This window comes from Epinephelus fuscoguttatus, linkage group LG5 (assembly GCF_011397635.1).
Source record: "Epinephelus fuscoguttatus linkage group LG5, E.fuscoguttatus.final_Chr_v1".
Lineage (NCBI taxonomy): Eukaryota > Metazoa > Chordata > Actinopteri > Perciformes > Serranidae > Epinephelus > Epinephelus fuscoguttatus.
The window spans coordinates 12145997-12168610 of NC_064756.1; the positions used below are offsets into that span (position 1 = coordinate 12145997).

The 22614-nt window shown below is 40.8% G+C and overlaps 1 protein-coding gene across 6 annotated transcripts in view; it reads left to right on the forward strand.

Moving 5' to 3' along the window:
• gramd1bb (GRAM domain containing 1Bb) overlaps positions 1-22614 on the forward strand; it is a 162087-nt gene that overhangs the window by 2920 nt on the left and 136553 nt on the right. For 3 of the 6 annotated variants that reach the window (XM_049575602.1, XM_049575604.1, XM_049575603.1), the window contains exon 1: positions 19088-19395. The exons of 1 other annotated variant lie outside the window; for it this stretch is intronic. The gene's annotated coding sequence lies outside the window, so the exon portion shown is untranslated. Of the gene's footprint in view, positions 1-19087; positions 19396-22614 lie in introns of those variants that run through there. 2 more of the 6 variants (XM_049575605.1, XM_049575612.1) reach the window with 2 other exon arrangements.

Below are 22614 nucleotides of genomic sequence, written 5' to 3' on the forward strand. Positions count from 1 at the left end.
CTAATTGGGGCTTTGTCTAATATGAAAACTGGCTGTTAGCAGCCACAGTGGTACGGTGATTAGGCATCCATCTCTTCCTCTGTTGAGCAGTTATCAGCCCCTGCAATGTCACGAATCTATCTTGTGATTCTCTGGGTAGAAATGATGCATGCCAACTGTGTCAGCGCCAGATTACACAGCTCAGTGATGGTGTTAGAGCACTAAGGGGCATCTGTCTAATGATGTGGCTTCTAAAGAGAGCTTCTGGGCTGAAGAAAATAAGTTTGTTCTGCATTGTGATCATATTAAACCAAAAGTGTTGAAATATGCCAAATTTTTTATGACATACACCCACTGTGGGTTTAAATTCCCAAGGGTGCTTTTTGGCTTAAGGAGCTGCTTCAGTTATGTTGCTTTAATCACAGAGGAATCATGTTACAAGAGAAAGAAATTGTGTGTGTGCGTGTTTGTGTGTGTCTTTGGTCCAAACAATCACTGATCATCGTCCTTAGTGACTGCTGGACATAGTACAAAGCATGTCTTCACACTGGCATTTTTTGGGCCTCATGCTGCATTTTAATGTTGCATATTGCAGCCGTATAATGTTAATGGTCTCCAGTAGCGTGATGCTAAACCTGCATAGTTGTGCCTCAGGTGAATGTAAATTGAGGTTTTATGTAATTGCAGTGCCAACCCATCTGGCTTTTTCTGTTGCAGTATGACACGGTAATAGTGTCACCGCTGTCCTGACAGTTTTTTGAGCTACACTGCCTCAGTTTCTTGCTGTGGGCTATTTATAAATCTCTGACATTATTCATCTCTGAATCAGTTTTTTTGCGCTGCCTGCAAGTACATCATTGACCAAATGATGGGATTCACATATCAAATGATGCTGTGGCAACTTACAAGACTCGTGTTATGTAAGTTTGTGTTGACGCAACTTCTTGCGTGGGTGTAATTTAGAAAACCCATGACTTGTGCTCTGCTCTTTTGTTGCATACTGTAAAGGTTCGGTCAGCGGGAATTTTACTGCCAGTTGATTAAATTGCTCTTAGGGAAGCACTAATAAAGAATTCATCTGGTCCAGCCTGTAACATTTCTTCTAGGCTGGCATCACACCAAATGGATGGGAATGGATGTTTTCTTTACTTCACCTACTCATTTCCAATCACCAGAATTAACAGCCACTGCTGCCAACCATGATGTCATACCTGTTTGGTTTGACAGATGAAAAGGGAGGACTAATAAAACAGCTGAAGAGATTCTGGAGAATAGAATAACTTTTTTTTCCAGTTAACAGAAAACCATACCTTGTTTTAGAGTGCTACTTTTAAAGGCACATTTCACTGCTGTAAAGGTCTTTTCATAAAACTGGGCTGTCTATGCAGTGGAAAGATGCAAATACTTTTGAAATGGTGCTACCTAACCAGAGAAAACAGAGGAAAAGGGCTGTGGCATAACTTTTGCTCAAGAGGATGAAAACCTACACTAGAATACATTGTGCCACACCAGACCAATAAAGCTTCCACTGGTGGGTGATGTTATGCGAGGGTGCCTTCTGAATTGCATACTTTTTCTTTTAACTTTTAGCAGGTACTGCAGCTGCTCTTGAAAAGTATGTACACTTCATACATTGTACATTCTAGCATATTATATTCACAATAGTAGACGAAAACATTGTAGACGAGAAATAGGCAGCGCAGTTACAGAATCTTGGTTCATATTGTGTTCATAAGTGATAAGCACTTCTTGGTTTTACAGTTTTTTCAACCTCAGCTTTTACAATACAGGAAACAATATGGTCAATCAATCAATCAATCAATCAATCAATTTTATTTATAAAGCCCAATATCACAAATCACAATTTGCCTCACAGGGCTTTACAGCATACGACATCCCTTTGTCCTTTGGACCCTCACAGCGGATAAGGAAAAACCCTTTAACAGAGGAAAAAAAACGGTAGCAACCTCAGGAAGAGCAACTGAGGAGGGATCCCTCTTCCAGGACGGACAGACGTGCAATAGATGTTGTACAGAACAGATCAGCATAATAAATTAACAGTAATCCGTATGACACAATGAGACAGAAAGAGAGACAGCGAGAGAGAGACAGAGAGAGATGCAGGACAGACGGTAATGACAGTAGCTTACAACAACATTAATGAAAGTAATAATATTATACTTATAATTCTGGCTATTGTGATACAATATGTTTAAAGTATATATTAATATCTGATAGTATACATATGTAACAATAATCATATGTGTATAATAACAGTAGAAGTATGACTAATGATAACAGAATCAGCAGGAGGCATTTGACACCACGGCAGCAGCACAACCACACACGTCACACTATCCAGGCACCGCTGTGATAGAAGTTAACGTGCCAGACAGTGGAGCACAAAGGCTCCGGAGAAGAAGCCGAGTTAGTGACATGCAGTACAGCCGAGTTAGTGACATGCACTAACAGGACATGAGAGAGAGAGAATGGTGCCCACTTGTTAAGAAATTCTCATATTTCATACAAACATTGCACTAAAATATGTTTCTGGAGACATTTTAGGTGAGAAATAGGCAACACAGTGACAGAATCTTGGTTCATATTTCATCAGCACTGCTTAGTTTTACCATTCGATCTGAGGTTGAGGGAGTGGGGCGGGTCTTTCTCTCAGTCAGCTTCTAAAACTCTTTGTGTCGATGGTGGCGGTCATATGAAAGTATAGTCTGCAGTCTGCGCAGCAGCACTAGAGCCAGGAAAAATTTGCTGGATGATGTAGATTTGAGTTGAGAGATAAGCAGGGAGGTCTGGCCACTGGTAAGCTGGAGGGGAGTTTTACCAGAGTTAATTTACACATACTAACACAGTGTTATGATGCAACAGTGGTGGCAAATTGGCATTTAATTCCTAACATATTGGTGTTGGAACTGAATATGTGACTGTACTTAAAGGAAATTCAAAAAATAATATTGACTATTTTGTTGATAAAATTAGGATGATTTCGTCCAGATTGTGTAAGAGTTATCCCAATGTATGCAGGCAGATAGGTATGTATTGTGCATCCTGACCTGTCTGTCAGGCTGGGAGGTTTTTTTTATTGCTTCTCTAACCAGCAGTCCCCAGGAAACTCGTGTCACAGTGTGCAACGATGGCGCCATGGTTAGAAATCTTTGTGTTGTCATTACTGTCAGCACCTCTTTTATTGAGCTTGTTACACCTCATAAAGAGCTCGTAATTCTTTTGTTAGCAGGAAATTCAGTCGCAGCTCGCAGGTAACACATGGCCCATGCTGATGGCAGTGGACCTGGCTGAGGTGACGCATATCCTGCATCAGACAAAGTCGAGGGAGCCCCACACTGTCAGGGATTTACAGGATCCTCTTTCACACTGCAATGAGAGTATACAGCGAGGCTGAAAGGGCTAACTGAGGATCTGCTGAGAGCTGGCCTAGAAATAGATTTTTGTATCCCAGTGTCATGAGTCACCACATTTTGTGGATGGCGGATTGGATGGACAGTGGCAGTGCACACATTACCACACGCACAACCTCAGTGGATGCAGAAAGTATGAAGTTAAATCCAGTTTTACAGAGTTAGCTGAAGGAAATAATGGCAGGAAGATCCACCATGCAATGACCAACATTTTAATCTTTAACTATAAGTCTGTCTACCCCTTGTGGCTTCCTCGGGCTTTGCTGTGACCCCTCCTGTGAGATGCTTGCATGTACTGTATATACTTCATGTGCCACAGAGGGAAACGTACATGTCTAATTACACTGTGTGTGATACGGGGCCTGAGTGGTTTAAATTATTGAATTGTGTCAGTTTGAGCTCTGCGGCTGATTCCGAAGCACTTTCTTCTCTGTCACGGTGCCCTACATGGGTGCTGTGACAGTGGTTCCAGTGTGTGTGTGTGTGTGTAACGGTACTAATGAGGACTCTGTCAAAGCTGCGACTGGTAAATGGGGCAGATCCAAGCCTCAGTCAAGGAATTGATCTTTTCTTTTATCCCTGCGAAATCTTATGCAGCAGCTCCCTCTGATAATCCACAAACACAGCTAAGATCAAAGCCGGCTGGGTTTAAGAAACAGGCACCCCCACCGTGGTCTATTTTGGCAAGCAAAACTATTAAATGGGTGATTGTTGACAATAGAGAGAAGGACGAAAGCTGCTGGATTGCCTACATTCTCATTAAAATGTTTTACTTGAATGAAAATGTGAGGCGAAGCAGGGTTTTATTTTTCACCCAAGTCGGTGCCGGTTTCTTTCACAGCACATTTGGGTTAGCACATGTTTAGAGTGGAAGAGTTCTGTGCTACTCATCTTACTGGTGCTCATTTGCATAGAGAGCTGTGTTGGGCCTCAAGTCTTCTTCAATGCTGTGAAACCTGCTGGGAAGCTTGGGAAAACACTTTCACTTGCAGTGAGAACATGGAAGACTTAAAAATAAAATGCTGTTTGAACTCCCGCAAATATTTCATCATGTCACTGAGGAGACAGTTGCTTTACCTTGGGCTTTTTCTTTCAGCTACCATTTAATATTTCACGTGGGAGATTTAGCTCCCCACTTACAACAAATAGTCCATCTGCTGGGCCTGGTTGTTGTAACACATTACAGACTATTCATATGCTGCTGCAGAGAACGATCTGATTATGCAAATGCAGGTAGAATCAGGTGTTAATAAGAGTCTTAGTTCTTCTGTTTGCTCATCCAAATATTATTTATTGCTGCCATCACTCAAGTACTTTGCTTTTCCCAGAGCCTATTTAACTATTTGAAGTAGAAAAAGAAGGCGCCCACTCGCTCTATATACACCCGCTCTATATACCATATAGAGCAGGCGTCCCATGTACAAAGGTGATGTCATTGCCAGAAGCAGTCCTGGTTTCCACACACACACACACACACACACGCCCAATCCACCCTGTCCAATAAAAGCAAAAGCCAAAAAATCATCTTAAAAAAAGAATTAAATTCATATTATAAAACATTTCTAAGTAAACTGGTGCGGTTGATTTATTGGCCCAATCAACTGAAAAAAAGGCAAACATTTTGATGATAAATGATACTTTTAAGTGATATTTTCAAAGCAAAAATGCCGAACATTTTCTGACCTTGAGCATCTTATTTGTGACGATTTTTTTCTTTGTATTATGCAAGAGTAAACTGAATAATTTTAGTTTAAAAATATTCAGCTGTAATTTGATGACATGGTCTCTGGCTGGCTTTGATGTGTATGTATCACTATTGTCTGACAATTTATAGGCTCAAAATTACTAATCTATTAATAATCAACTCATTAATCTTAATGAAATAAGTGTCAGTAAGTTGCAGCCATAAAATAGATGTTACTCTTTACATAAAGTTTATCCCTGCAACTGTCAGGCAGGCCTAGTTATTTCGTTATATAGACGATAGGAATTTTAGTGAATCGTTTAGGGAGAAAAGATAATGGTTTCAGCTGCTGTTTCTCCAACATAACACACTTGTCTGTAACTGTAAAATGGAGCTTTTATGATTATCAGGATGAGTTATGAGCAATGTCAGAACAGAATGTGTGTTGAGTACAATGAGAATCAGATGAGTCCCACAGCATAAATGAACTATGTAGCTAGATAACCAGCAGGGGGCAAGTCTTCCAGAAACTGTACTTCAAGATTTTTTGTCACAAAGTTAAAAAGTAATCTCCCTGATTAAATTCCCCAAATCCCTCCCAGTTCACTGTTTATTTGCCCAAACAAACATATGAGTTGTATTGAGCTTCAGAGCATCACAGCTTCATGGCATTGAACGTGAACTAAGACATGGGGCCTCAGTGCCAAGACTTTAGACCTGGTCTGATCAGCCACCATGCCCAAATTCCGTAAATATTATGCTCAGTAATCATAATATGCGTTCTCACCTGTCGCGTGTTGCCATTTAATAACTACCTGCCTGCTCTAGATCTATTTGTTACGGGTCGTGACAGCGGGGCTGGTATTGTTTTCACCCTCTGAGTCTCCGTGTGTGTGTCACTGTGACAGAATTTGACGACACTTTTTATTGCGGTACCTACCACAGAAGCTTTTTTGAGTGCTATGCCAGGTGTTAATACATCTGGCTGTCGGCGGACAGATTTTGTCACAACTGTGCAAGGTGCACTCACAACACTTTACAGGTGTGTGGTTGAAATCATAGTGAACAAGGGTACTGGAAGTAAGAGTGTAGGAAGTAGGGAAGGAGCCACTGGATCCCCCCACTTTACACCTCTGGTCCACATTTAACTGCGAACTGGTGTTGCAGTTGGTGTGATCCCATCGCAAGATGGTCTATAGTCTAGTTATTATTGTCTGCCTGTTGCCAGCTGTTGATTTACCCAGTTAAACCTCATTAAACATGCTTTAATGTGCCGTATAGTATTTGGAAATACTGTTGTTAATTACATTTCCTACTCGCAGGCACAAACGTGTATTCTTACAGTAGTGACGATGAGGCTGTTTAGATTTACTGAGGTTTGTGACAGCTGCAGCTGGAGATGAGAGGTGGTTTAAGTAGCTTGGAAAGCCAGTGTTGACTTTTTGTAATGTCCCCAGACTTTTCACAACATAGGCTACTTGATATTGGTGAATTTTGACAGAGAGCAACCATTTTATGTTCCTTACAATAGATGTATACTGCAGATTCACAGCAGCGAACACTCATCTGTCTGTGACTTCAACTTTTATTATATCAGAAGTTCATTTCCGTTAATAATAAATGTTTAGCTGGTCTGTTTGGTCCATAAATTATCAATTTCCCCAGCATTCAGCAGCTGAGCAATCAGGCAGATAGGCTGCAGAGTCAGTTAAGCTCCTCTGCAAGGTAATTAGATTCAGATAATCCAAACAACAAAAGCCATAATCCTGCTCAAATTCAGTGCATTCTGTTGGTGTTGAACTGGCAGACCTGTTAACATTCTGCAGCCAAACGGATTATAAAAGGAAGCTGTTTATTGGATCACAAGACACAAGTTTACCCACATTAATGTTATGCCGTATGTCACAGTGAGAACTGGATAAGTGCCCTGCTGTCATGGGGATATTTCTCATGTCTGTGTCATTATCCACCAAATTGTTTTGTTGATTGATGTAACTGGTTGGGAAATTGTTGTTTAAATGTGGATGTGAAAAGATAGTCAGGGTTTTGTGTACATCCATATGAATGTCCACTAACAGTTTGTGTTAAATAATATCAACCTTCAAAGTCCACTGCCACCATTGCTCTAAACACTAAACACTGTATAACAGCAAAGTGTCTGTCAATACGGTGTTTCCTAATGCCACGTGTATGCATTTCACAGCCTCTAACTTCCTGGCTCCACAAACCACTCTGCAAGTGACTTGGCTTTGTTTCACCAAGGGCATCACTACGGAGCCAGGCTCACCCAAGGGCCCCCAGCTAATGAGCCAACGCAGAGAAATTGATTTGGTCTCCACCTTCCGATCTGCATACTCGTGCAGTCCAAAGATAAAACAGGGTGAGTCCCCGGGGTCATGGCTCAGTAAAGCCCTCCAAAGTAATTTCCTTTCCTCTGACTGTAGAGCCAGATTAATTATAGACCAATAAAAACTAGAATCAGGTGTAATTAGTGAGCATATTGGATAGATGCAATCCTGCACTATTAGCAGGTACCTTAATGGTTGTAAAGATGCACCTGTTCTCTGAAGTGAGTCCATGCATTTTTCCTCAGGCTATTGTAATTCATTTCCGCTGTATGACATTGGAAAAAAGAACATTCAACATGCAAAGCCAATCTGCCTGAGGTAACATACCACAGGATCTAATGTGGTAATGTGCTAAAGCCGTGTTGCTAATCTTCATTAATGCTTCATGTGTACAGTAAAGTCTTTAGTATCCTTCAGAGGACTTTTTGTGCATCAGCAAAGACACAATATTTTAAAAGCATGAAACATTAAACAAAAGAAACATAAAAAGTGAAAGTCCTAAATGTCATTTCACATTTAAAGTGCTGCAGATTCCTAAAAGTGCATTTAATTTTTCAAATCTTCCATTTAGACAAAGCTGCTTTACACTTCATTATGTCGAGGTTAAATTAAGATTAAATTAAACCTGTTTTTTTTTAGTTTTTTTCCCCAGTAATTTGATTAAATATACAATATAGTAGACCCACAAAAATAATTAATGTAAAGTTGAAGGCCAGAAGTCAGAGTGTCAAATTGTTTATTTCCTCTTTTTAAATATATACTTTTTAAAGATCCTCGAGAAGAATTAAAATATAAGGTTTTTTTTGTAACTTAATTTTATTCTGCAATTTTCAAATATGATGATACAGTGGCACAGATTCATGTTTTTCTTTTTAAACACAAATATTAACCTTTTTACCCCACTACCACCCCCTCCCAGCTCATTAGAGCAATGTGGTAAATTAATAAAATAAAATAATATTGAATAACACACATAGGCAAAAAATAGGTGTACAACTAATTTGAAATAAATAGAAAAATAAATATATATTAATAAAATAAATGATAAAAGTCACCTGGTAATACTCAAGATCAACATGTCAACCTAACCTCGTCTGCATCCATCAAAATATAAGCTTTAAAAAACTATACTTAACCACAGACATAGAAATGACTCTAATGTCACTTACATCCTGTATTCTTCAGGTAGTCTTATGTATTTTCACATCACTCAGTGTGGTGTAGATCACTGTCCACATGGTGGCACAATAGCATTACTCTTGCTTGATAAGAAAGCCTGAGCAGTCATTCGTCAGCTGATATGCAGCCTCAAGAAGTTCAAATCTTGCAGTTTCTCAAGATAAATAAAAAATTGATGATATTGAGTAGCAGAGCTCAGACAGGGTTAGCCTTTAGGTTATCCTAAAATGTATTCCAAGTCAGGTCAGAGTCCTGCCGAGCCCATCTGATGATTTAAATGTTGCAGCTGCAGGCCAAACAGCAGTGCCAAGAAAATCACTGACATCTCTGATAATCAGTCATGGAGCACAACCTCTGCAGCACACGTACACACACAGCCCACAGACTGTTTCATGGACCAGCTCCCAAGGTTAAGTAGAGTTTTGGGAAGCAAGCATGAAAACTGATTTTTAACAGCGTTCACAGGGGACACACATGTCAGGGACTACAAATGGAGAGACACTCTGTGTCTGCTGCTTTGTTGTTTTTGGATTATTATTATTGGGTGTCGAGGACACGATGTGAAAGGAAGTGAATCATATTTAGATGCTCAAAACTGCACTTCAGCCTAGTTTTCAGCAGCTATGTTAACACTTAATGAACCCATCACTTTAGCAAGGCCTTGTGTGAATGTATCTCCAATGTGCTCATATTATATATTGTTATAATCACATTGCATTTCTTTGACTCAACCAATGCATCCCAAAAGCATATGGAGTATTGATGAAGGATCTGTGTTGTCCTCTTGTGTTCACAGTGTTATACTGCAAAAGTAAAACTCAAAATGCTGCTGTAGTTGTGGTTCAGAATCTGATTGCACATGCACTGCTGGGCATTAAAATATTAAAGGCAAGTCTGTTTATCACACTGCAGCTATTATATAATAAGGCTGTTGTCGTAGGTTTTATTGCTATACTGCAGACGTGGGAGCAAGTCACACGTGTAAGTCACCAGTCTCAAGTCCTAACCTTCAAATCTCAAGCAAGTTATAAGCAAGTTGAGTCCGTACTGTATGTCAATCAAGTCTCAAGTCATGAAATTCTGATCGTCAGTCAATAAGCTAATAAGTTGATAATAATTATACATTTTATTTATAGACGCCTTTCACGACACTTAGGGTCACCTTACAGGCAATGATGGAGAAAATGACAGCAGATTAAAAAGTCAGTGAGTTAAGGAATGAAGTAAGATAAAATAAACAAATATTTAAATAACATAACAAATAAATGTTAAGCAAAGAAAGTTTACAGTGAATGAAATTCTGTGTTAATAGTGGATGTGTGTGGCTAGGTGGATGGGAGTCGTACTGAAGGGCAGGAGTGATGTGATAGATGGAGGGGGCTCTGGTGATGATGTGAACAGCAGGTCTGGACTTGAGAGGGAGATAAAAAAGGAGGGAGTAACGGTAATCTATACGGGATGTAACCAGGGCGTGAACAAGACTGGCAGTACTGTGAGGTGTGAGGGTCGGGCTGGAGGCAGTTGATATTGTGTAGATGGAAGTTGGCAGACCGAGTGACATTATTGATGTGAGTTTGGGATGATAGAGTGCTGCCGGGGATGACACCCAGACTCTTAACCTGTGGGGAGGGGGAAACTGAGGAGTTATCAATATCAAGTTGTGGAACTGTCAATTGTTGCTAAGGTGGATTTGGTGCCAGTGAGAAGTAACTCAGTTTTATCACTGTTTAATTTGAGGAAGGTGTAGAAGAGCCAGGATTTGATTTCCTGAAGGCAGTCAGAGAGGGTGTTTGCGGGTTGTCCATCTGTCCATCATCATCATCATCATCATCATCATCATCGGCGGTCACTCGAAGTGAGTATGACTGTCCTCTTCATAGGGTTGTCTACTTGTAGGTCTTCAGATGGCTGTAGAGGCCGATCCGTAATCCACATATCTTGGTGCAGTGTGGGCAAGGGAAAGTAGAGGTGGTGGGTGGTGGTGGTGGAGCCTTTTTGTTTCTGTCCTTGATGGTCCAGATTCGTACTGTGGTGCCCCCCCTTGCACTGCCTTCCTCCAGTTGTGCCTGTGCAGAGCAAGGTCCTCCCAGTTGGCTGATGTGATGTTGAACTTTTTCAGGGTGCGCCTTTGGCCCACCAGGGGCCTGCTGTCCTTCCTTTAACTGGGAGTACAGAATCTGCTTTGGTAGACAATTGCTTGGCATGCAAATGACGTGGCCTGTCCATCGCAGTTGGTGTTGCTTGGTTTGTTTCTTCCAGGATGCTGTTGTTGTTGTTCCAGCCCTTTCAGGTGTCTACTGTATGTGGTCCAAGTTTCAGCTCCATACAGCAGGGTGGGGTGGATCACGGCTTTGCAAACCAGGACCTTTGTTTGGGCCCTCAGGTCTTGGTCGTCAAAGACTCTGGTACGGAGTCTGGCATATGCTCCACTGGCACAGCTCAGACGATGGTTAACTTAAGAGTCTATGTCAGCTCTGGAGGAGAGAAGGCTGCCAAGGTAGGGGAAGTAGTCCACATTCTCCAGTGTGGTGTTGTCCATACAAGGTCAAGGTCACTATGACCTGGTCCGTCTCACTCTCGTGAATGCGATATTTCATCAACGCTGTGAGAGAATTTCTTCAAATTTGGCACAAACGTCCACAAGGTTGATCTGATTAGAATTTGGTGGTTGAAGGTCAATGTCTCTTTGTTTTTGCGTTCTTCTCATTCTTGTGAACATGATATATCAAGAACACCTTGGGGGAATTTCCTTAAATTTGGTACAAACACCTACTTGGACTCAACGATGACCTGATTAGATTTTGGTAGTCAAAGTTTCAAATGTCATTGTAACCTTGCGTCAGTCTCACGACTCAAAGGATGAACTCATTAGAATCTGATAACACAGATGTCACTCTCATCTGTCTTTTAAATATAAGGCTATAGCCAACAGATTGGCTTCACTTAGCTCAAAGACTGGAAAACAGGAAAACCGTGAGACTGGCTCTGCCCAAAGGTAACAAAATCCATGTAAAAGAGCCTCTAAAGCTCACTAATTAAAATGTTATACATTATTTGTTTTGAGCTTTTATAGGCAGTTATGTGCCAGAGTATTTATTTGCTGAGAGCAGTTACCAGGCAACCAGTGGAAACTCCATAAACTCCATTGTCGTTTTTACTCTGTGGTTGTTGTGTGGAATAAACAAACGACTTATAATGTGTTAATTAGTTTACTTTAGAAGTATTGAATTCAGTATTATTTCTGACTGAGGCAGGCTACTTGCTTCTTTCTGTTTCCAGTCTTATTGCTAAGCTACTGTAAGATTAGTTAACTGGCTGCTATATATAACGGACAGATATGAGAGGGTTTTGATCCTCTCTTGTGACTCAGCGAGAAAGCTAATAAGCACATTTCCAAAAATGTCAAAGTATTCCTTTTAAGGCCTTGTATTTCTCAGCTTAATTAAACAGTGTCTATCCAAAAGCCATGATGGCATGTGTAAACCGCCAATTCCCCTTTCTTGTACATACATCAGCGAGTAATGTGTACAGAATTTCATTTACCACAGTTGAGCTTCCATTCTGAATTATTCAACAGCCAAAACATCAGTGGAGCATATAAACACACACACATACATAAACACACACACATCTGTGCATCTTGCTCTCCCTCACTCTTCTCTCTAACAACGCCCTGGGACACCTATTATTTAGCTCATGTACTTAAGCCTGGTAATGGCTCCTCTGTAATCAAACCCCATTCATCCACCATGATGGGAATCAGCTTGTTCTGTCCCTGATTATACCTATAATAGCACCAAATACCAGTTTGTGTCATATAATACAGTGCAGCACCTCCACACAGCTGTCTCATCAAGATCAAGCACATAATTGTATCCTCAGTGCACATGTAGTACGCAGTGCAACCAATTTTACTAATCCTCCTCAAATGTATGATATCGTTTTTCCCGCCTTGCTGACAAAGAGAAGAAGAGGGGTGAAATAAAGTGCCACGCAGTAACAATATCTTCCTCTATGCCATGACTTTTATCTCCCTCACCTCCCTTCTGTAATTATTGCTTCCCTCTTTCATTGCTTTGAAGAGAGTGCACTATCTGCAGTGCTGGAGCCTTTTCGATTGTGTTGTTGAATTGAGGGTATTAAAAATGGAGAGGGGTCCCATTCATCACTCAGTTCTGTTAAATCAGGGAGAGATAAATATTGGCTCATTTATGTGCACCGAACAAGACAGTAACTTTAGTGCTAAATCTTTAAATGTTAAGCTGCAACCACAAGATTATACACTATCTGTCTGTTGGACAATTGCACAGCTGCAGAGGTATGAACTGTTTTTTTAAGTGTTGTTGTGGAGTTACAGTACCTCATTGTAGCTCCATTCAAAGAAGATTTAACAGCTGTGGCTTCCTTTACATGAGATACTGTAATTTGATTGATGTTAATATATGAAATATTTATTAATGGAGCTTCAGATATGCAGTTTTCCATCAGAAACAGCACAGAATCATCACAGAAGACCAATGCACTTACTAAATGAAAGCCATTATATCCTATTTTGTTCCAACAAGTGACCACCTCAGTCGGATGATTTAGATAGCTACTGTTGTATGCCAGTCGGAGCTTAATTGATGGAGATCTTAAATTGAGGAGCCACATACAGTGCATATGCAAGATGATAAAAATGTTAGTTTTGTTGTACAGAAAAGGTTTTTCCAGTTGGTGAAGTTGTGCGTGTGCACAGTGGCCATAAAGCTCTTCAAACTAAATGACAAAATATGTTTGCGGTTGCCTCCCAAAATAACTTTTAAGAGGAGACTCCACCATACTTATGTTTGCATTAGTTTAGGCAGGTGTAGGTTCCCAAAAAAGTGCATATCAGACACCAAACTGTAAAGATAACCCACTGGATGAGAGGAACATCAATCCTTGACACTGGTAGCATCTTTAGGGGTCATATCCACCAAAGCATTTTGTCTGTACAGCGTACTTTTTGAATGCTTTGCAGTGAGATCATCATGTATTTTCACTGTGCTATAGGCACCTGCAGCACAACAAGGCACTGAGTGTCTTTCTAATGCTGTTTTTTTTTTTTTTTTTTTTTTTTTTTTAAGAGCACTGACAGTTGAAAAAAATACAGTACAACTTTGTGTAAAAAAGCTGTGCTCATCATTGCCACTGGAGCCATTCAATCACAGCAGAGGATGGACAAACACCATAAAGACAAACTGTCAAATCTTACATGTACAACTGCTGAACAACAACAATAGAGGACAAATCTGTTCATATAAACATATAATATATGTTTCACACAGACCGTCGGATCCGTCCTTTCTCCCTATGTGCTTCACCTTTCCCGTCATCCAAAGCAAATACTTCATCTTGCGCTGACATGTTTCTCCACCAGACGTTCTGTATCATAGCAACCAGACTCAACCAAAATGTCTTGGCTGACAAACCGCTACACCTCCACGAGGCCCTAAGTGTCAATGTATCGCATTGTGTTCCTGTTGTTTTTTCCACTACCATTACCTTTAAAATTGATGCTCTTGAACGTATGTCTAAGACATCTTGTGAAGGGTGGAACTAACCACAGCTGATTTCGGTGTTAAGCTTTTCTTTAAGGGGTGGTGCTCACTAGACTAAGAATGGTGGTATTACAGAGTGGGAATGCAAAGAGATGAGCCATCTGCTAATAAAAGTGTGTCCATGGTCCCAGCTGGGTGGGACTCAGTCTCATAAAGTACCATTAATGACCACTACTTGACCAGATGTTTTGCCGCATCATATCCGAGCAAGTCATTAATACTTTGTAATGACCAATATGTTTTTTATTAATAAAAAAATGAAATGACAAAAATCTATTACAAGGGCATTTACAGAGATGTAACATTAAGCAGTCATCAGTGGGGGCTAAAAATTAAATGTTCTGTACTCTCAAAGAGAAGAGAAATCATGGATTCATCATCTGAGGAGGACAAAACACAGCTCAATAAAGAAAGGATCGAAGAGACATCACAGACTACATGTTGATGGCTGACCTGCTAGGAACCGACTTCCAGTAACAAGAATGTAAACCAACAGTGGCTGTGTGTATTATTTTGGCAGTCTTATCTGTAGAAAAAACTAAGAAATGAAGAACTGTGACCCTTCCTCTGTTGCTCAGTTTCATTTAGCACCAACATCATTCTTCTTTCACAATGTCATGTTCACAGTTGTGTCAGTTGTTGTCCACTATGGCCCCTTTTCCATTGCACAAAAAAACCCACCTAACATCTGGCCCTTCAGTGCAATGGGAACGGTTTTAATCGGCATCCACACCCAGGTTAAATGACTCCGCAGTAGACACAGGTACAGTATTTATCGCCTCCAGCTCCATCAGCATTGATGGGAACACAACGCCCAGGCGAACACGCTAATTTTAGCTCCTTTACCAGCGAGATGCAGTGATTCACCGCCACAACATACCATTCATCTCTGCCCAAGCGGCACTCAAACATTGATCGAAATTAGTCTGCACCAAGTTGGAAAGAGAGACTGAATAAGTAAGAGATGTATAAAAAGAACCACCATAAAGTTTTCATAGGCCTCCATGATCCTCTGCACTGTTTACCTCTTCTCTGGTCTTTCCAAGACATTGAACGTGACACACCAAAGCTCCTCTGCTGCTGCAGAGCCGTTCTTGTCTACTGGCAATGGGAAAGGACTCTATAGCAGGTTTACACATGTCTAAAAAAAAACTGCAGGCATGCGCCAATTTTGGTGGGAAAGCAGTATATGATACACTACAGGGGTTAAAACAATCATTTGTCATGCTTTACGTCTGTGGGGTTGGGCTATTATTGGGTTGATATTATATTAACTGAGCCATTGTTACAGCATTAGCCGATACTGGTCCTTTTGTCTCTGCCCCAATACCAATTTTTGGGATGAGTTCAAGCCATCTCTAGTTTACGATATATTAGCATGATAGATGGAAGATGAAGGATATTTTGGTGCTCATGCATTTAGGCTTTCAGGTTTTCTCTTATTCCAGTCAAGCAGCTGCATTAGAAACTTCCAGACAACCAAGATGTTGACATGCTACTGTACCTTTATCACGAAGCACCTGTCAAACAAATGTGCTGGGTCAAACTGACATTTGTTTTATGGTCAGGTCGGCATGGTGCTGTAACATGTCTTTCCTTCTGAACAAAAATAATAGCCCAGGGGAAGGCTAGTTGAGGGTGTCATGCTGGAAAGAGAGCAACAGAGACAGAGAGTATCTCTTTACTGTCAGAGATACAAAGCAGAGACAGAATCTGCTGTTACCACAGTCCAGAAATATAAATGACGACACAAGAAGTCCTGGCTACCAACAAAGGGAAGGTTCTGTGGTCGCTGCACGACAGGTTAGGTAGAGACAGAGATGCACTTCCTTTTAAAATGTGACCGAATATTAGAGTGGAATATGTTAAGAAGTTTGATTTGTTAATCCTGGACTTCACAGAGCTGGATGACAGGGGAAAACAACAGACTCTGACTGCGTGTCACAAACTGAGAGACACATAATTACCTCAACGTAGCATCTTGACACAGCACACACTATTGGTGACATGCTGAAATGTAATTGGAGAGTTGGCTTTGTGCCCAAGATACACTGTGATGTACCCATGCATCCTCCCCTAAACACCAGCCCTGCATCAAAACACACACACAGTTACATATACACATTTTTTATGATTTTTCATACTGCATTTTATCTGTCTTGTGTTATGGCAAATGTTATGGTTCATTATTTGATAAATTTGTCCTTTAATTAATTGACAGAATTATTCTTGAGTTGAGAGACAGAGAGAGACAGAAACAGAGAAGGTATTATTAAAGGTTCCTGGTGGATTCATAAGAGCTAACTCAGCCAACTTTTGATCCTGCATGAGGAAAAGATTAGCACGTACTTGTCGGTCTGACCTCTCGGCCAGCTTGCTGTAATGCAATTTTGCACGGAGACCTCTTCAAACACTGCAACAGAAACTTCACTTGTAACTATTAAAATACTTTCATTTGACCTTGTGCAGTGTTGGTAGGAAAACGGGAAATGACTGATTGAAGGCTAATACTTGCGATTGATTTTTAAGGTATTTCATTCCTCCTTATGAAATCTTATTCAAGACAAGTAATCCTCCTGAGATGCTCCATTCAGCTTTCCCACACATCTCTACAGTCTAATTTGCAGTGTACTCTGGAGCTGCAGCAGCAAAGCAATTACAACTGTTGTGCACAACACACAGGCTTAGGCCAGTCAGTGCAGAGATTTAACTCTTATAATATCTGTATGTTTACTCCACTTTTATATGTTGTGGGAATACGCTGATTCTTAATTAGTCTTACAGCAGCCATGACGTTTAACATTTGACAGTATAATCATGACAAATCAAATGTTACTTATCGTTTACCATCATTTTATGATGAGCTCCAGGCTTACAAGTGAAGCAGTGCATTATCCAGTGGCTTAAATGTTAAAGGTCACATTAATAACTTTGGCTTAAATCACTTCAGCAACACACATGACCGCAGCATGTAATGACTGCACATTTTTCAGTAAGTGCTAACACGTTACATTGTGCCTTGATCTTGTCTCTAATTAGCTGTGTGAGAAAATCTGCCCTCATCTCACTTTAATAACATGGATTCATTATTAACAACTAAGATGGGAGAAAAACTTTTCTTCCGCAACACTTTCAGAAATACTCCATAGCAACTAAGTTGCTAATGCCCTGCATGCCCTGTGGGTTTTGTACAATGGCTGCACATCTAATGGCCAGAATGCACTGCTGGATTCACTGGCTTATTACTTTTATGGTAACACTATCAATGATGGTGGATACATAACATGCTTAAGTTTTACCAGCAAAAAAACTGAACTAAACATTAATTTTCAGCTGGTGAGACTCAGATTGATGTTGTTGTACGAGTAAAACAGCAAAGTCTTCTACTTGTTAGAAGTTTCTGTGTTCCACGACTGCATTGTGCTGCAAACAACACTTGATAACTGCTATTTGAGGGTTTTCCAGTGAGCGCAAAGTAGTAAAAATGTCTCACAAACTTAGAGAATGAGATGTGTATGCCTTGGTCTTTATTGGTCTCCGGCTGCCTGCTGGCAGTGAGACTGCAGGCAGGTGACTTTCATCTCTGTGCAGGGTTTTTAAACCCTGAGCTAATCTAAAGATTAGAGCTGCCGTGCTTTACTTTTTAATCACAATGAATTGTTTGTGCTTTTTTAATTCTTGGAAGAATTTCAAGGCTTCTTTGATTGCAGCCACATTAGGCTGGCCCTGCATACATTTCAAAAGTTAAATTCTTATAACTATGCTTACTTCATTGCTGTATTGTATTTATATGTAGTTTATAAAAGGGGATGGTTGTGTCTCTTTTTTTTCTTGAAAAAGTATGTTTGGAAAAAAAAAAGTTTCCATTGATTGGTCTAGCCTTCGAGCCTGCTGCTGCAGCTACCTGTCATTATGTTCGCTGCTGGACCTTTCTCCACCACTTGCTAATGGTTTAGGTCACTCCAGCACTATTTATATCCCTTTGACAACTCAGTCCCTCCCTCCCTCCCTCCTGCTGTTATCCCCTTAAAGCATGGAGATTTTCAGCATGGAAGGAGAGATGGGGAGGTGGTGGAGCTGGTCGGAAGGGAGAGGAGGAGGGAGGGGTATGATGTAGTTTTAGGGGAGTTTCTCATAATAGCGCCTTGCCTGTCCTCTTTCTCCTGTTGTGCATTACAACTGAAGGCTCAAAATAGAACATCTCTAGAGAGCATCCAGTGGCGCGTATGGTGGCTTTATGCACACGGGCACATACACACACATACACATACAGTGTAGCCCATCTTTTGTGATTATGAGTAGGATTAGCAGGGGAAATCTTACTGTATCGCACTGGTCTCTGACTCATCCTGTAAGAATTATTTTATTTATTATATCCCGTTTAACATCACAGCAGAGGCAGCCTCCGTCCTGTCTAAATCCCTCCACACACATTGCTCCTGGTTAAATATGTGAGTATTTTTTTTTGTCATCCACAAAGCAGGGGATGAGCATAATCCAGTTTAATTAGAGTAGCAAATAGGAACCAATATTTTTCCCCAGCCGAAATAGCGTACCCTCATATTGTGATATGTTTGACAATGTATCGATAGCAGGAACATAACGCAGAGATGTGGATTAGGACATAACCAAATGGATCCTACAGAAATACAGGAGCTGACAGTTTTGTGTGCATGTGTCATTTGCATATGTTTGTGTGTACAGCACAGTGTGTCTGAGTGCCTGAGCCACAGTGGATAAGAATGCATGCCAGAGTGAGTGAGTGAGTGAGCGAGCGAGTGTGCAAGTGGAGCAGGATCAGGAAGGAGAGCAGAGAAGGAGGCAGAAGAATCACAGAGATAGAGAGAGAGAGAGAGAGAGAGAGAGAGAGAGAGGGGGTTTTGTGCAGTGGCAGGAGCAAGTCGCGATTCTCCAGGAAAAGGGAGGTGCATTCTCCCATCTTCTCACGGGGGGATTTAAACTGGCTTCAGATTGGCTTCAGTCTGACGGAGGATTCCCCCGCTCGTGGAGGACAGCTCTCTCTCCTCTAATGTAACACGGGACTTTGTTGTGAGGCGAGAGAGAGGCGCACAGGAAGGCGGGAGAGGGACACTTTCCCCTACTTCCTTTGTACCCAACCTGCTTGACAGATGGCACTGGCAGAGTGATCTTTGACTCTCACCCAGCGACCAGTCCTTGCTCCACTCACTCAGGTAACGTATGCCAGCTCCTTTCCACAGCTTTTAGCCAAAAAAAAAAAAGCTGCATGCCCATACTTTCATTCTGCTGCACTGTTTGCCTTGAGTGTGCTTGAATGGATGTGGCAGCAGGCAAGTATGCCTTAAAATTTTAGTTCACGGGCAGTGCCAGTGGGGATGAGAAGAAAGGAAGTACTGTGGCTCAATCACCACCTCATCAGCACCGAGTCAGAGTGGAGTTATCTAACATGGCTTAGTTGGTGGAACTGTTTATCAGCTGTGTTTATCACTGGTGTTTTTCTTCTTGTGATAGAGGTGTACTATGTCTGACCTTCATGCGCTGTGTGCCACGGTAACCTGGGAAGCTGAAGGGCAGCGCCCTGCTGCCAGCACTTTTTTCTCCTGAGTCTGCACCCACCTGCACTTTTTTTTCTTCTTTGTTTTTTTTAACAGCCCTCCTGTCTCCCCTCCCTCCTCCTCTCTGTGCCGAGACTGGCTGTAACAAACTTACAAATCATGGTGGCACAAGTTGCAACAGAAGCAGGTGCTGTGTTGGAAAAAATAGCCACTGTCCCCGGGGTGGAGTTATATGTGATGTGGAATGTAGCAGGTTTGTGGTGTGATGCTTGGAGAGTTTGGGATTGGTGTGGCTCTTGTTGTAGAAAAAGGCAAATAGTAGAAGCAGAAGAATTACTGCACTAGTTCCTAACAAATGTATTGTGGAACACTTTTTTCAAGCTTTCAAGATAAAAAAAAAAAACGATCAAGAACTAAGTCTGACCTGTGGAAACATTATTAAATGTCTGATTAATTGAGATAACACATACATGAAGTGCATTGTAGTGATAAAATATACATATCCAGATACTGAAATCACAAATAAACTGTTTCATATTGAAGTGATTGTTAGAAATGGCTAGAAAACACAAGATATTTTTTTGGGCATTTTGCCTTTAATGGACAGGACAGGTAAGTGTGAAAGGGGGAGTGAGAGAAGGGGGGATGACATGCAGCAAAGGGCCACAGGCTGGATTCGAACCCAGGCTGCTGCGGCAACAGCCTTGTACATGGGGCGCCTGCTCTACCACTAAGCCACCGACGCCCCAAACACAAGATATTTTGATTTTGTTCTGCTTGTGTACTCTGTCTAACTCAGGATTTACATCAGATGACTTGTTGGCCATTCGCCAGCCTTTCTTTTAAAACCCATGCTCTCAACACAATGTGCTAGCTTCTCTCAAGCAGCCAACACTGTTGGAAATGTATTGTTTAATTTCCTAAGAAAAATAGATGACAGTCTCTGTAATATCTCATGAAAACCTGACATTTTTGAATGTGGGGAAGTTTGCATCAGGAACAATAGCTGAGTAACCGAGCTCGCTCTCTGTGTAATAACTCACCTTCCCTCTCAACCGCCCTCTCTATCACAGTCTCTCTCACACACACAAACACACATACACACACACTCTGTCCTCTAACGTCTGCTCTCAGCGTGAGGTTGATGTTGAAGCGAATCCTGAAACTAGAACCTTGATTGTGTCTGATAAGTGAAATACAGAAGTGTCAGTCAGCCTTTGGTGCTTTCCAGTTATCACTTATTAATCATGAACTAGTTTTAAATGCAGTAAAAACTAAGTATACATAATATTCTTCACCTCCACTTCTGAATCTGACTGTCCTGCCATTAAAGCTTTGATTAAATGGCACTCATGATACTCTTGCTGAGTCATTAAAATAATAATTAGGAATTCAGGATTCATATTTACATATTTGACTCAAAGTTTAAAAAAAACAGGCTTGTTGTACAGAATTTAGGGATGCCTGTCTCCTTCCAGCCATAAAACTTGTGCAGTCAACCTTCATGTCTGTCCATGACTATGGAGATACTCTATCGTCATGCTGCCCCATCAATACTCCAGCCGTTAAACCCTGCTGGAGAAATGAGTTATAACTTTGTTGCAAATGACAAATTTTGTGCTCAGCTGTGTTCTCTTTCACTCGGTTGGATGGGCTTCCTTACAACCAAGTGGAACTAGCTATCTCATGTTATTCACTTATACAGCTCTCTATATCTTGTCATTTAAATCCAGTAACTACAGTACACAGTCAAAACCTAGTTAACCTTAGATATTCCTCATATGCACCAGTGTTGGCAGAGCTGCTTTCAGGTACTATGCACCTTTTCTATAGAATGAACAGCAACTTGCCCTCAAACAAGCTCCTTGGTGATATTAAAACTGATGTTTTTTATTATTCTTGCAACTGCTCCTTTTCATTCCTCGTTTACTGTGTAGTGGTGTTTCTATTTTGCTGACTTCGTTCTTGTGAATGGTTCTTGTTCCCAGGTCTCTTTTGGAAAAGAGATTTTAATCTCAATGAGACTGCCTGATTAAATACAGATTACATAAATTAAGTTAATTCCCTCGGCTTGTAACAGCACAAATCTACTATTGAAATATAGCCACGTTGAAGCCTGGTCTCCCTACGACTTGTTTTGGCAACATAGAGAATTACTGGATGAAAGAAATTAATTTTACAGTATTTACTGAGTTTTTTATTTAGGAATTAAAGTGTGGAACATTTTCTTTGAGCATTTAAAGCTGCATTTATTTTAATTCAGTAATGTTTCCCTTTTTAGTGGATTATTAAATTCCTGTGAGCAGATACTCTCACAATGCTGCAGTGAGACTTAACTTAAATCCACAGGTTCAGTCTTTATCCCAGCACTATAAGTGTCCATCAACAACTATATCCTGTGGAAATGTGATCTATGAATGCAACTGGTTTGTCTCAAGGGATTTGAGAATATTGCAAACACTGCCAAGGCGAATCATAATAGCCTGAATGCTGTATGACAGCATTAAAATGGCTATGAAAATTGAACTCCGCCTTTTGATGGGTGCATTTTTAAAGCACAGATAATTTGGCAAGATCAGGGACCAATCAGCTGCGGGTGCATCTGTCAAGTAAATGAGGCTAATGTAATCTAAAATGTCAACATGACAACATGCCAAACAATGTTGTGCAAGTTATTTGAAAACTGTAATCAGTTACTTATTGTATGTAATTACATCTTTCTGATTTTTATTTAAATCCTCCAAAGGATTTCTCCTCTCTACTGTGATTTTGAACATTAAACAAAAGCCCATAAGTAAGAACACAAGTAATGTGGTTCTGACCCTGTTTTTCCTCATCCCTGATACACACTGGCTAATAATAGAGCGCTCTGAGTCA